Source organism: Canis lupus, chromosome 16 (genome assembly GCF_003254725.2).
Source record: "Canis lupus dingo isolate Sandy chromosome 16, ASM325472v2, whole genome shotgun sequence".
Classification (NCBI taxonomy): domain Eukaryota; kingdom Metazoa; phylum Chordata; class Mammalia; order Carnivora; family Canidae; genus Canis; species Canis lupus.
The window spans coordinates 6,478,059-6,493,288 of NC_064258.1; the positions used below are offsets into that span (position 1 = coordinate 6,478,059).

Genomic DNA, 15,230 nt, shown 5'->3' on the forward strand with positions numbered 1-15,230 from the left:
AATTTGTGTTGGTTAAGACACTAAGTTTGTCACAATTTTTATGGCAGCAATAGAATACTAATTCACTGGTTTGATAAGTTTTAAGAAATCATAGGTAGATAATGATTTTTTTTTTTTAATTTTGGAGAGAGAGAGTAAGAGCACACAAGCACAAGGGGGACAGAGGGAGAGGGAGAGAGAATCCTAAGCAGACTCCCGGCTGAGCATGGAGCAACGTGGGTCTCAATCCAAAAAACCTGAGGTTATGACCTGAACTGAGACCAAGAGTCAAACTCTTAACGGGCTGCATGCTTGCACCCCAAGAATGAATTTTATCAAAAAGTTTTTCGGTCCAATTGATATGATTACATGGTTCTCTCTTTTATTTTGTTAACATGGAGAATTTCATTGTTGAATTTTTAAAAAATACTTATTTATTTAACAGAGAGAGAGAGACACACAGAGAGAGAGAACAAGCAGAGGGAGCACCAGGCAAAGGGAAAGAGAGGAACGGGCTCCCCATGGAGCAGGGAGCCCAAATTGGGGCTCAATCCTAGGACCCTGGGATCATGACCTGAACTGAAAGCAGATGTTTAACTGACTGAGCCACCTAGGTACCCCTGTTTTTTTTTTTTTGTTTGATGGTTGGTTATTTTATTTTTTTATTTTTTTTAGTAGCCCCTGTTTTTTGAATATCAAACCAACCTTTCACTACAGGAATAAACCCAAGTGGTTATAATGGTATTAAGTGTATATACATATGTATTTATATACACACACACATACATATTAACACACATACATACATAGGTGTATGTAGGTGAATATATAGATATGTAGATAGGTAAATAAGGAGGTGGATTTAGTTTGATAGAATTTTCTTAGTATCTTTGATTATCTGTCCATGAGTGATATTGACCTGTAATTTTACTTCCTCATAATATATTTATAAAAATTTGTTATCAGGGTTAAGCTGGACTCATAAGTTGAGTTGAGAAGTGCTCTTCTCTATTCTCCTGAATAATTGTATGTAATTGTTGTTATTTACTTTTGAAATATTTGGCAGAAGTGATTGGTGAAGATAATAGGGCTAGGTGTTCTCATTGTGGGAGAAATTTAAGATATAATTTCAATGTCTTTAATAATTAATTATTGGATTATTCAAGCTGTTTTTTCTTTACTTTTTAAAGCTATGTTTTATTAAGCAATATTGACAAAGAGAAATTACTCTATGTTTTATAATTTTTCAAATTTATTGGCATAAACTTGTACATAATATTCTAGTTATATTGTTAATATCAGCAGGATCGGTAATTGTATCCTCCACCTACACATTTTTTACCCTTTTCAGAAATTAGTCTTTGGGCACCTGAGTGGCAGTGGGTTAAGTGACTGACTCTTGGTTTCTGCTCAGGTTGTGATCTCAGGGTTGTGGGAACAAGCACCTTGTCAGGCTCTGCGCTCACTGTGAAGTCTGCTGACATTTCTCTCTCTCTCTCCTTCTGCTCCTCCCCTCTGTGCTTGTGCTCTCTCTCCTTAAAATAAAATAAATAAATCTTGAAAAATTAGTCTTTACAGGTATTTATCAGTTTTATTAGTCTTTAAAAAACTCTTGACACTATAGATTATTTTTAGTTTATGTTTCTATCTATTTCATCTATTTCTTACTACTTTATGTCTAATTTGCTATTTTTTCTAATTTCTTTGGATGTCTGCTTGAATGGTTTTCATTTTCTTTTTCTGTAATATATATTTAAAGCTATAAATTTATTTCAAAGCTAGAATCTGAAAAAGAAAACAGATTCTCCCCTAGGGCCATCAAAAGGAACTTAGACCTGCTGATACCTTGATTTAGGACCTATGAGCTTTGGACCTGTAAGACAATATGTTTGTGTTGTTTTCATCCACTACATTTACAGTAATTTTAGCAGCAGCAATTGGAAACTAATATATGCTGTATAATTTCCATCATTTTACCCATGTGGAAAAGTGGTTTTGCATATATCTTTTTTTGAATATCATGGTTTTTAATGTATCTAATCGGGTAAGTTTTTAAAAATTGTGTTTAAATAGTTTATATTCTTACTAAATTTATGTTAGTGTTTCCTATAAATTATTGAGTGATGTGCTGAAATCCTTTTACAATTAAAAAAATTTTAAAGATTTTATTGATTTATTTGACAGAGAGAGAGCGAGAGAGCACAAGCAGGTGGAGCAGCAGAGGGAGAAGGAAAAGTAGGCTCTGGGCCTGATGCAGGGCTCAATCCCAGCCCTGGGAATAACCTGAGTTGAGGGAGGATGTTTAATCCACCGAGCCACCCAGGGGCCCCATACAATTAAAGATTTATAAATTCTCTCTTTTTTTAAAAAGATTTTATGTATTTATTCATAGACACACAGAGAGAGGCAGAGACACAGGCAGCAGGCTCCATGCAGGGAGCCCGATGTGGGACTCGATCCGGGGTATCCAGGATCACACCCTGGGCTGCAGGCGGCGCCAAACTTCTGCGCCACCGGGGCTGCCCTATAATTTCTCTTATTCTTATTCTATAAAAGTTTGCTTTATAAATTTTGAGCCTAGGTTATTGGTATATATAAATTCAAGATTTTTATATTTCCTCATGAAATGAACTTTTGTCAATATAAACTTTGTCCCTTTGCCCTACTAATTTTTTGATCGTAAAATCTATTCTATCTAATATTAATATAATGACATCAGCTACATTTAGTTAGTTATCTGGTAAATCCTTTTGCATTTTTTATTTTCAGTCGTTTCATACTCTTAACTTTGCAAACCATCTTTAATAAGCAGCATGAAAAACAAACAGCAGGGACACCTGGGAGGCTCAGTGGTTGAGCGTCCCCCTTCGGCTCAGGGCGTGATCCTGGAGTCCTGCATGGAGCCTGCTTCTCCCTCTATGTCTCTGCCTCTCTCTTTCTGTGTCTCTCATGAAAAAATAAATAAAATCTTTAAAAAAAATAAACAGCATATAACTGAGTTTTGGAATTTTTATATAGTCTGAAAATATTAGTGTTTTAATCTAGACATTTAATTTAATTATCATTGACATAATAATTGATATATTTGAATTTTAATTATTATCAAAGGATATAATTTATATTTTTCCTACCTCCATTGTTCCTTTTTCTATTCTTTTTTACTGCTTTAGAATCAGTAACACTTTTTATTATTCAATTTCTCTTCTATATTAGTTTTTGCATTATGCAATCTATTAGTATTTTTTGTGGTTAGGCTAGAAATTTTAGTATACATATATAATATGAGAGAATCTAATATTAATTACATCATCTCTGGACAATGCCAAGCCTTAAATCATTTAATTCCTTTACTCTTATCTCCAACTTTGTATGTCATTGTTACTGTGTATTTTAATTCTCTCATATATTTTTCACATATTTTAAAATAATTTTTTTCTGTAAAAAATTTGAGGTTTAATATACATAAAATGACCAGATTTTAAGTAAAGCTTGATGGATTTTTACAATACCCTTCTGAAACCATCACCCAAATTAAGATGCAGATTATTTCTTGTACACCAAAAACTTGTGCCCTCTTTCAAGTCAGTTACCTCCAATGTTAAGCCAAAATGTCTATTTCTATCACCAAAGACTATTTTTTTCTATTCCTGAACTTCATACAATAAAATAATTTACATATGATTTTATACACACACACACACACACACACACACACACCCCTACATACACACACACATACCTATACTAGTTGGGATCTGACTGCCTTCTCAACATAATTTCTGTGGGATTTATCTAGTTTGTTGCACTTAGCAGTAATTAAATCTTCTCCATCATTTAAAAAATATTATCTAAATATACCTTTTTTCGGGATCCCTGGGTGGCGCAGCGGTTTAGCGCCTGCCTTTGGCCCAGGGCGCGATCCTGGAGACCCGGGATCGAATCCCACGTCGGGCTCCTGGTGCATGGAGCCTGCTTCTCCCTCTGCCTATGTCTCTGCCTCTCTTTCTCTCTCTGTGTGACTATCATAAATAAATAAAACTTTAAAAAAATATTTAAAAAAATATATACCTTTTTTCTCCATTCTACTGTAATGAACGTTAGGAAAACTGTTATGTTTGTTTATTTGTTTTTTGCACATGTTTTAAGTACAAATGCCTACTCATTTATTTTGGGTATATACGGTTCTGTTATAATGTATGTGTTCCAAAAAATCCAAGGAAAATGTCACAATAAAACCCATAAAATTATGAGAAAAATGGGAATAAGGGCAGAACACTAAAAAATATTGTCAGTGATACCCTCCTCTTCAATTAAGTTTAAGATCACTGCTAGAGAGATCCTTTTGTAGCTTTCTCATCTGCACTTGTGGTTTCACCGGAGCGCTGAAGGCTTTGGAAATTATAGTGATGCTTGAAATCACTAGACCAGCAACTAATAGCACTAAAAAGCCACTTCTTCAGGATTTGTTCAAGGTACTCTCTCAATATAAATAGTATTGTCTTTTTTTGTTTTTAGTGCTTGGCAGTTTGAACAAGCACACTCAGATATGTTTGGGATGTTCAGTGTGTGTTTGCTTATATAGAAAAGTTTGTAATTACAGAGGGGTAATAAAATACAACCTTGTAGTATAACACACCCAGTGAACTGAGGTAGCTGGTAGATGTTTTAGGTAGGTAGTGTGTTTTGTGTATTCCTTCATGGATTGGTTCAGCTGGGTATAGTTTCTACTTCATCTTGTATTTCTATCTTGTAAAACTATCTGTAAGGATAACTGAAATTCTTATTATGCTCTAATTGTTTTCCTAATAAATCAATCAAACTGAAACAAATTCAAGCTTACAAAACAAGTGTTACTGCAGAATTGACTGTATCTGGGAATGGCACTGACTAGTCATGAGGTATTCAGCATTTATAGGGTATCAAGTTGTTCAACTTCAGCTATTGCCAAAAAATATTTCCACTATTCATTTCACCAGCAATGTGTGTGAAGTCCAGTTGCTCCACATCCTCACCAACACTGTTTTTTTGTGAGTTTTCTTGTTGTTAGTTAGTCTGGAATGTGTGTAATTGAATCTCATTATAGTTTTTATTTGTATATACCTAAGGACTAATGATAATGAGATCATTATCATAAACTTATTTCCCATTTATATACACCCAATGTGAAATACCTAAATAAGTCTTTTCCATGTAATTATAAATTCTTACTCATTTGGAAGTAGGCAAAGTAGCAGAGTAATCAAGAATACAGGTCTTAAAATCAGATAGACTTTAGTTTAAAGTCTAGATCTGCCTTAACTAGCAGTGTGATTCTGTACTAATTTCTTTTCAAAAATGACACTTAGTGTTATTTTTGATTGCAGAATGTAGTTTCATCAACATGGATGTGCCTTAACTTTCATGGAGAAATATATCAAAGTAAAGTTGGAACCAGAATAGTTATTATGGCAAAAGGTTTTTTGGAGCCTTTCTCAAATTTGGGTGTTTGGTCAAATATTTAATAGGGGTTGATGTTACAAAATCCCAACTGGGAAAGAGTTTTTAGGGCTAAATAATGCAGTAATAATGTCCCTTGGTAACAAAATCAGAAGTATTTACTTGTCAGTAGAAATTTGTGCTCCTATGAATATTTTACAAGTATCTACAAAACAGTAAGCTGTCATTCTCAATGCACCTGACCCTCACAGACTGATACATTCCACCTGGTTATTAACTAAGTCCAGGCACTGGTTTGCTTCAAGGATTTGTATTTTCCTGATTATGACATTTACCTTTCAGGATTCCATTTCTGGTACTGTGTGAGAATAAGGTACTGTTGTCTTACTTCATGGTTTGAATATGTTACCTGTTCCTTCTTGAATTATTAAGAAGGAATTTGCCACATGTTGCATTTCAGTTCAGGATAATTTTAAATCTTGACCTGCCCTTGGAGTAATGATAGCTCCCATTCATGTACTATTGTTGTTGGATTAATGATGCAAGAGTCAGAAGGATTAACATAAACTCTGTGCTGCTCCTTGCCAGAGATGCCATATTTTTTTTGGCTAGCTAACATTTCCCACTCTCTGGGCCATTATACTTAAATATATCATTGGCAATGTTCAAATTCCTCTCATATTATTGTTTGTTTGTTTTTTTTACCATCTTCAAGACATATGGTACTTCAAAGTTAGTGTTACTAAAGATGTTCTTTTTTTTTTTTTTAAAGATTTTATTTATTTATCCATGAGAGACACAGAGAGATACAGAGAGAGAGGCAGAGACACAGGCAGAGGGAGAAGCAGGCTCCATTCAGGGAGCCCGATATGGGACTCGATCCCCGGTCTCCAGGATCACGCCCTGGGCCGAAGGCAGTGCTAAACCGCTGAGCCACCTGGAATGCCCCTAAAGATGTTCTATAGCAACATTTTTTTTAATTTTTTTTTTTTATGATAGTCTCACAGAGAGAGAGAGAGAGAGAGAGAGGCAGAGACACAGGCAGAGGGAGAAGCAGGCTCCATGCACCGGGAGCCCGACGTGGGACTCGATCCCGGGTCTCCAGGATCGCGCCCTGGGCCAAAGGCAGGCGCCAAACCGCTGCGCCATCCAGGGATCCCTCTATAGCAACATTTTTAATCAGCAGAGATTTTAGTGCCCAAGTTGAGAAAGCTATATTCCTCACTTCAAGTTATACAAAGGTATCTTGTTCATTCCTTCATGAATGAACTTCAGAGCTACATTATCCATGGGGATGGGAACCTGGAGAGTACCTAGATGGGTGAGCCTGGAGCAGAAGGTTAAGGTATAAATAGGTCATAGTAGGAAAGAAGAAGTCTGAATAGTTCAGGCTGAGAAGAAACTAAGTCTGTCAGATTCTTTGTAGACCAAAGGTGAACTGGTGAACTGGTGAACTCTAGGGCCAGTAGGGAAGTGCTGGGCTAGCTGCATCCAGATCTCTGGTGTAGCTTTGAAAATAAAATAGATTATTGGGCTCCATACTAAAAGATTTTGATTCAGGAATTTGATAAAATGATGTAGGAATTTGGTATTTTTATAAAGTCCTGTAGGAAATGCTGAGATTCCATCAATGATATAGAGATCCTAATGTATATAGATTAGGGCTAAAGGCCACATTCTTGGGGAATAGCAGTTTGAGTTAAACCCAAAGGCTAAAAAGATAGCCAGGAAGATGGACAGTTCACAACATGGTCTAAAATGAGCCTAAAGATATTGTAACACTGCCCTGAAGTGAGGTGCTTTTTTTTTTTTTTTTTTTTTTTTTAAGATTTTATTTATGTATTCATCAGAGACACAGAGAGTCAGAGACTTAGGCAGAGGGAGAAGCCGGCTTCCCACAGGAAACCTGATGTGGGACTCCATCCCAGGACCCTGGGATCATGACTTGAGCCAAAGGCAGATGCTCAAGCACTGAGCCACCCAGGTGCTCCTGAAGTGAGTTTTAAAGAGTTTTTAGTTATGAATTTAAACTGAAGCTCTAATGAGGTTGGAGTTTTAGAATTTAGTAGATCATGGGTTCTCAAATCCCCCAGTAAGGAATTGCTTGAGCAGACAAAAGCAAAAACAGAAACAATGGACCCATCTTAGAAACAGCATCTCTGCAAATGCAGGGTTTGGCATTTTAAAATTTAAATGATTTTACTTATATTTCAAATAAGATATTATTTATTAAGGAAATAGTTGAACATTACTATTGCATGATTTTGAAGGAAGGAAACCATATAGAAACAAGACTGAGAGATGTAGGGAGGGTAATGAGGGAAGCATTTTTACATGCTTTTTCCCTACTATCCTGCACATAGACCCCACCCTCAGGCAACAACCTTGGATGTTAGAAACAGTATGTGCCTGTGCCACATAGAGAAATGTATGTTCCAACAAACCAAACTTCTGTAAGTTCCTGAACATGTCCCTGTGATCTACTGCATCTGTGAATGTGTTGCCTGCCCCTGTATTATTCACCCATCCCTATTTCTACCCCTAGGACTCTGATACTCAAATCCCATCTTCTCCAAAGCGTCTTCCCTGATTATCTTAGCCAAAGCGATACCTCTTTCTTCTGAGGTCTCACTGTACTTGAAATACATTGCAAAATTATAAATGCTCACTGTAGGAAAAAATGTAACCAAAGAAAATAAAGATAAATCATAATTTTACCACTGTTATTCTAGTATAGCTTTCAACCATTTCTATTTCTTTATTCTTTATTGACCAAAATATAATTATAAATGTATAATTATGTAAACTATAAATTTATAAGACATATATTTATAATTTTCATATAGATCTGAGAGAATTTTTTGTATTTGTCAAAATCAAATACATCTGGAACAGCCCTATCTACTGGACTTGGAAATCTTCCATTTTGGTCATGAACTTAGATTCCTATTAGGTAGCTCCTACCCTTACACCAGCCTCCTTTGGGCCTGTACACTCACTCTTATGCATTGATTTGTCAAATCCCAAGAGATAATGTAAATTGTAGAGCTCAAACTCAACACACCAACACATATTAAGATGGGGAGGAATAATATTTCCCACTTATTCCTATAGCAGCAACAGTAACAACAAAAACTCAAAAGCCAGTAGTTCAGCGAATTTTCCTGGCACAAGTATGCTTATATATGTGTGCACACATATAGAAATATGATTTATAAATGAATCTATACAGTGTATCTTGTTCATAATATCATTTATTACACAGTAGCTTATAAATATTTGGCATAATTAGATTTCCTCTCATATTTTAAAGGCTACTTAACATATATTATGTGAACAGAAATTATTTATTTAACCAAACCCTTCCTTAAATATTTAGTTATCTTCAATTTTAACTCAAAGAATACTGTAATAAGATCCTCACTTGAATATAAGCAAGGGTGAGCATGTATGTGTGTGTGTGTGTGTGTGTGTGTGTATTTATTTCACTACTATTTTCTCAGTGACTAGAACAGAGCTTGGAGTAGTCTCAATAAATAGTAAATGAATAAAATAATAAGTAAATCACTATTTCTGGAAATGGAATTACTAAGTTAAGAAGTTCTGGTTCTGCTGAGTGAAGTAAGTCAGTCGGAGAAGGACAAACATTATATGTTCTCATTCATGTGGGGAATATAAATAATAGTGAAAGGGAATATAAGGGAAGGGAGAAGAAATGTGTGGGAAATATCAGAAAGGGAGACATAACGTAAAGACTGCTAACTCTGGGAAACGAACTAGGGGTGGTAGAAGGGGAGGAGGGCGGGGGGTGGGAGTGATTGGGTGACGGGCACTGGGGGTTATTCTGTATGTTGGTAAATTGAACACCAATAAAAAAAATAAAAATAAAAATAAAATAAAATAAAACAGTTATCTACCTCAAAAAAAAAAAGAAAAAGAAAAAAAAAGAAGTTCTGGTTCTAAACAGCTTTTTCCCAAATGATACCTTTTCAAGCAGTGTGTGGCATTGCCAGTTACCCTATATTCTTATCAACATTAAGAGTGATTAACTTGAACAACATCTTTTTTCCCATTATATTATACCATGAATTGTGTTCTGTCTTTTATTCCTTGTTTGAGTGTAATAATCATGTCCCCTTTGAAAGGTCCTCCTGTCCTTAACCTCTAACTGTTGGATGACCCTCACTCTCTAGGATCATCTGTCATAGTGGTTTTTATATGATAATGACTCCTAAATTGTATCTCCAGCCCTGACTTTTCCCCTCAATTCCAGGTGCATTCATTTAACAGCCTACATACCAGCTTCATTGGATTTTATAAAGCATCACAGATTTAACACATCCAGGTCAAAACTTTTGATTCTCCACATTCTCAAACTGCTCCTTCCACAGCATTCCACACATTTTAGTAAATGGCCTCTCCAAGTACCCAGATAATCAATCATGACTCCGGAGTCATCAATGATAATGTTCCACATCTAATATCCACATCTAATATCCCAGCAAATCCTGTGGTCTTACTGCAAAAGTATCTATAATGCCTTCTCATTGTGCATCCTCACTTCCACCCCCTTAGTAAAACCCCAAGCACCTGTCACCAGCAACATTTCCTAACTGTTCTTGATTCTGTTTGTGCCTTTTCATAATCTATTTTACAGATAGTAGCCAGAGAGTGATCCTTTAAAAAAATAAAGCACATTTTGTACTGCCCCCTCCAAAAACAAAACAAAACCCTTCCTAATGGCTTTCCATGGTATGTAGAATAAATTCATTGCCCCTCCCCAGTCATGGTCTAGAAGGCCCTAGTAGGTCTGGTCACTACAGATTTTTCCAACTTAAGTTTCTATTATTGTTTTTCTCTCTATTCTACTTCATTTGCCTTGGCATTCTTGCTCTTCTTTAAACATATCAAAGCAAACTCTTGCCTCAGGAGTTATACTTGCACTTCCCTCTGCTTGGCAACCTCTATTGTACATACACAAGTGGCAGGTTCACTCTGCTCTAGTATTTCCTTTTCAGGGAGCTCTTCCGTCATAAACTTGTCTAAGTGATCACCCTTAGACTCTTTTCATCCCCTTACTTTGCTTCATTTTTCTCCCTAGCACTTATAACCCAGCATTTTGCCATATATTTTTCTATGATTTGCCTTAAGTTTCAAGGGGCAAAGAATTCCGATACAGTAACTCTCAAATAGTAGGTGATCAAAAAATATTTGTTAAGAGAAAAAATGACTGAATAAACTCTTTTCAAAATTAAATGTCTTGAAAACTTGGAAATAATTTTCTCAGTTTGGTAGAAAGAATGGATAAATCTTAAAATTTCAGTGTAACCTAGTGACTTTGGGCATCTCCTGGCAGAGTTTGCAGAAAACTCTGGACACTCTGCAGCTCAGATCCTTCTTGGCTGGGAAGCAGTCTTCCCTACGTGTATTCATGCTAAAGGAGGACAGCAGTGAGAAGGAATTGAGGCCTAAGGGAGATTGTCCAGTGCAAATGTGGAATACTCGGGAAAGTCTTAACTTAAATTTCCTTCCTTTCCAGACAGTCCAGTCCCAGAGAACAGAACCTTTCATTAATCTTTTTCAAGGGGATGGCTTGCCACTTTTGACAGAGGCCTTATTTATATTAAGACTACCCCTTCATCCCAGTTCCCTTCTAGAGACTGGCTCTTTTCAGGCATGTTGGGCCAGGAACTTTGGAACAAAGGTTTAACTCTAGAAAACAACAAAGCAGACAGTTTTGTATCAGATCTTATCCATTTACCCTTCCTTAGCTACAAAGAGTCCAGAGGACCAGGAGAAATGAGAGGAAATGGAGAAATGAAGTTCTCTAATTCTAGACTTCTCCATTTTGGGAGGCCTGAGAATTCCTTACCTTTCATAGATTTATGTTGTAAGCTTACATTTTTAAAAGATTTCTTCGAGCATTTCCAGAAACATGCTGGTCCTCTACTGTGGGTGTCTTTCCCTGGGGTCTTCCATGTTCCTATAAACTTACTGTGTATGGAGCAAAGTGAAAAATAGAGGACAGAGGTGAGGCTTGAGAGTTAGCTGGAAGCAACTGGAGGAAGGAAGGACCATGGCTCATTTTTGTCACAGGAACTGTGTCTCTGGGATTAGGGGAGGGGATCATTTCTGACTCAGTTATCCAATCCTGGCATATATAGGACTTTGGAGCAGAATATCTCAGAGGTAGAGATAGCTAAATGTTCCTCCAGAATTAGAAAAAGAAACAAGCTCCAGCCCTCTTTTTGCAATGAGATGGGAGCCACTGATGTGTTTTTGAGCTCTGTGAGCAAAAGAAGACAAGCCTGTCTAGTTTTGGAATCAGAGCTGCAACATTTAGTTAAAATATAACTCCTGAGGAAGGATGAGGAAGAAGAGAGGGCTTCTATTCCTGGGTAATATTCTAAGCCAGAGGGTCACCTGAGGAGGTTGGCGAAGATGGTGGAGGAGTAGGGTCCCCAACTCACCTGTCCCCACCAACTTAGCTAGATTGCTCTCAAACCATCCCGAAAACCTATGAATTCGACCTGAGATTTAAAGAGAGAACAGCTGGAACGCTACAGAGAGAAGGGTTTTCGTTTCTAACAAGGTAGGAGGACAGAAAAAAATAAAAAAGAATGAGGTGGGGAATGAAGAAGCCAGACTAAAGCCAGGTGGCTAGAGCCTCTGGACAGGAAAGCACAGCCCCGGAGGAGCAGGAACTTTAAAAAATCCACCCCGGATTCTTCCCAGATGGAAAGGCACTTAACAGGGAACTCCGGCAGAACCACAGGAGGGGCAGTGGAGCCTCCAGGTTCCCGGGGTCCACTATAGGAGGAGGGGAGCCCAGGGGAGAGCGGGCCAGACTGTGGGCCGAGCTGGGTAAAGGGCTGGAGCGCACCCTGCGGGGCCTCGGAAGAAGCCAGTGGGTCAGGCGGGGGCTCCAGGCGGAGGGGGCTGTGTGGCCCTGGGAGCGCGATTCCAGGTGCAGGGCCCTGGAGCACAGGGTGCGGGGACACAGCCCAGAATCCTGCACTCCCCTCGGGACAGGTGGAGGCCGGGAGGGTCCAGGACAGCGAGGACACTCCTGCCCCCGGATGCCCCCGAGCTGGGCAGGTCAGTGCCCCCGCGCCAGGAGCATCCAGGCCCTGCGGACCGGGAGCTGTGGTAGTTACTGCGGGAGCTGACTCCAGGGCTGGGGACCTGGCCGCTGCCACTGTTGTTGTTCCTGCTGGTGTCACCTGGTGCCCAGGAGGGGCAGGACCGCAAGGGAACAGGGGCCTCATGGGGTAAACAGCTCCCCCAGGCAGCGCCCCCAGGTGCACATACCTGAGAATCGGCACAGCAGGCTCCTCCCCCAGAAGACCAGCTAGACCGACAGGGGAAGAGCAAGTTCTGGACCGAGCAGCTCTGGGAAGCTCCAGGGGAAGGCGTGGGATTCACAGTGTAGAGAAAAAGAGGGGATCCCTCCTATTTTTTTCTTCCTTTTTCCAGTACAATTCGTTTTTATATCAGACTGTAAATTTCCATTTTTTTCTCTTTTCCTATCTTAACTACAATATCTTACCACCTCTTCATTGTTAAGATTCTTCCTTTTGACTTTCATATTTCTTTATTTTTATTTTATTTATTTATTTTTTTGTTCTTATCGACTTTCATATTTCTACAATTACAGGTCCTACATATATTTTCCACTTCCAGACTCCCTTCAACATACTCAACTTAATTTTAGAAGATATATGTTTTTTCTGTATTGTGTCTTTTGTTTTCTCTGACTCATTTTGTTCTACAATGGCAGAAGTTAATACCTTCTAAAACATGACCAGCATGCACCCAGAACCAAGTGGTATGCCATGCTGGTTCATTCTCTGAGATTCCTCATTCCCATTCTGCCACCCTCTTTTATGTCATTTATGTTTTGGTGGTCAATGTTAGGGCCTTCTACTAGTATTTCTGGTTTATATAAATTTGGGACTGAGCATCTTCTAACATACAGAACTTAATATACTCAGAACCAAGAGGATCGCCCTCTAGAACCCCTCAGGTAAACTACATTCTCCCTCCACCATCTCCCAATCTCCCCCCGTTTTTTTCTTATCCTTCTTTGAGATTTGTGGCCTTTTATTTTTTATTACTTTGTTTTAAAATTTGTTTTTCACTTTAGTGGTCCTTTTGTTTTCTGATATTTGTTTTCAATTTCTGATCTATGTCCTCGGCAGAATCATCTAGGGTGAAATTTACTTAGGTTGTGCTTGATATTCTTGACTCAGCTCTCTCATACAGCCATTCTGCACTGAGCAAAATGACTAGAAAGAAGAAGTCATCACAAAAGAAAGAAGCAGAAACAGTATTCACTGCCACAGAGTTACAGAATTTGGATTACAATTCGATGTCAGAAAGCCAATTCAGAAGCACAATTATAAAGCTATTGGTAGCTCCGGAAAAAAAGCATAAAAGAATCAAGAAACTTCATGACTGCAGAATTTAGATCTAATCAGGCCAAAATTAAAAATCAATTAAATGAGATGCAATCCAAACTGGAGGTCCTAATGATGAGGGTTAATGAGGTAGAAGAACAAGTGAGTGACATAGAAGACAAGTTGATGGCAAGGAAGAAAGCTGAGGAAAAAAGAGAAAAACCATTAAAAGGCCATAGAAAAAGTTAAGAGAAATAAATGACAGCCTCAGAAGGAAAAATCTAAGTATAATTGGGGTTCCAGAGGGCGCCAAAAGGGACAGAGGACCAGAAAGTGTATTTGAACAAATCATAGCTGAGACCTTCCCTAATTGGGGAGGGAAACAGGCATTCAGATCCAGGAGATAGAGAAGTCCCCACCTAAAATCAATAAAAACCATTAAACACCTCGACATTTAATAGTGAAACTTGCAAATTCCAAAGATAAAGAGAAGATCCTTAAAGCAGCAAGAGATAAGAGAGCCCTAACTTATATGGGGAGAAATGTTAGGTTAACAGCAGACTTCTCCACAGAGACCTGGCAGGCCAGAAAGGGCTGGCAGGATATATTCAGGGTCCTAAATGAGAAGAACATGCAGCCAAGAATACTTTATTCAGCAAGGCTCTCATTCAGAATAGGAGAGAGAAAGAGTTTCCAAACTAAGCATAAACTGAAAGAATATGTGACCTCCAACCCAGCTCTCCAAGAAATATTAAAGGGGACTCTGTAAAAGAAAGAGGATGCCCAAAGAAATAATCCACAAAAAACAGGGACTGAATAGGTATCATGATGACACTAAATTCATATCTTTCAATAGTAACTCTGAATGTGAATGGGCTAAATGATCCCATCAAATGATGCAGGGTTTCAGACTGGATAAAAAAGCAAGACCCATCTATTTGCTGTCTATAAGAGACTCATTTTAGACATAAGGACACCTACAGCCTGAAAATAAAACGTTGGAGAACCATTTACCATTCAAATCATCCTCAAAAGAAAGCTGGGATAGCAATCCTCACATCAGGTAAATTAAAGTTTATCCCGAAGACTGTAGTAAAAGATGAAGAGGACATTATATCACACTTATAGGGTCTATCCAACAAGAGGACATAACAATCATGAATATTTATGCCCCAAATGTCAGAGCTGCCAAGTATATCAATTAATAACCAAAGTAAAGACATACTTAGATAATAATACACTTATACTTGGTGACTTCAATCTAGCGCTTTCTAAAATCGATAGATCTTCTAAGTACAACATCTCCAAAGAAACAAGAGCTTTAAATGATACACTGGCCCAGATAGATCTCAGAGATATATACAGAACTTTGAACACAACTGAATACACATTCTTCTCAAGTGCGCATGGGACTTT

At 38.0% G+C, this 15,230-nt stretch overlaps 1 protein-coding gene across 43 annotated transcripts in view; it reads left to right on the forward strand.

Annotated features, from left to right (window-relative positions):
- Positions 1 to 15,230, forward strand: part of KEL (Kell metallo-endopeptidase (Kell blood group)) — a 311,760-nt gene that overhangs the window by 164,539 nt on the left and 131,991 nt on the right. The window lies entirely within an intron of this gene.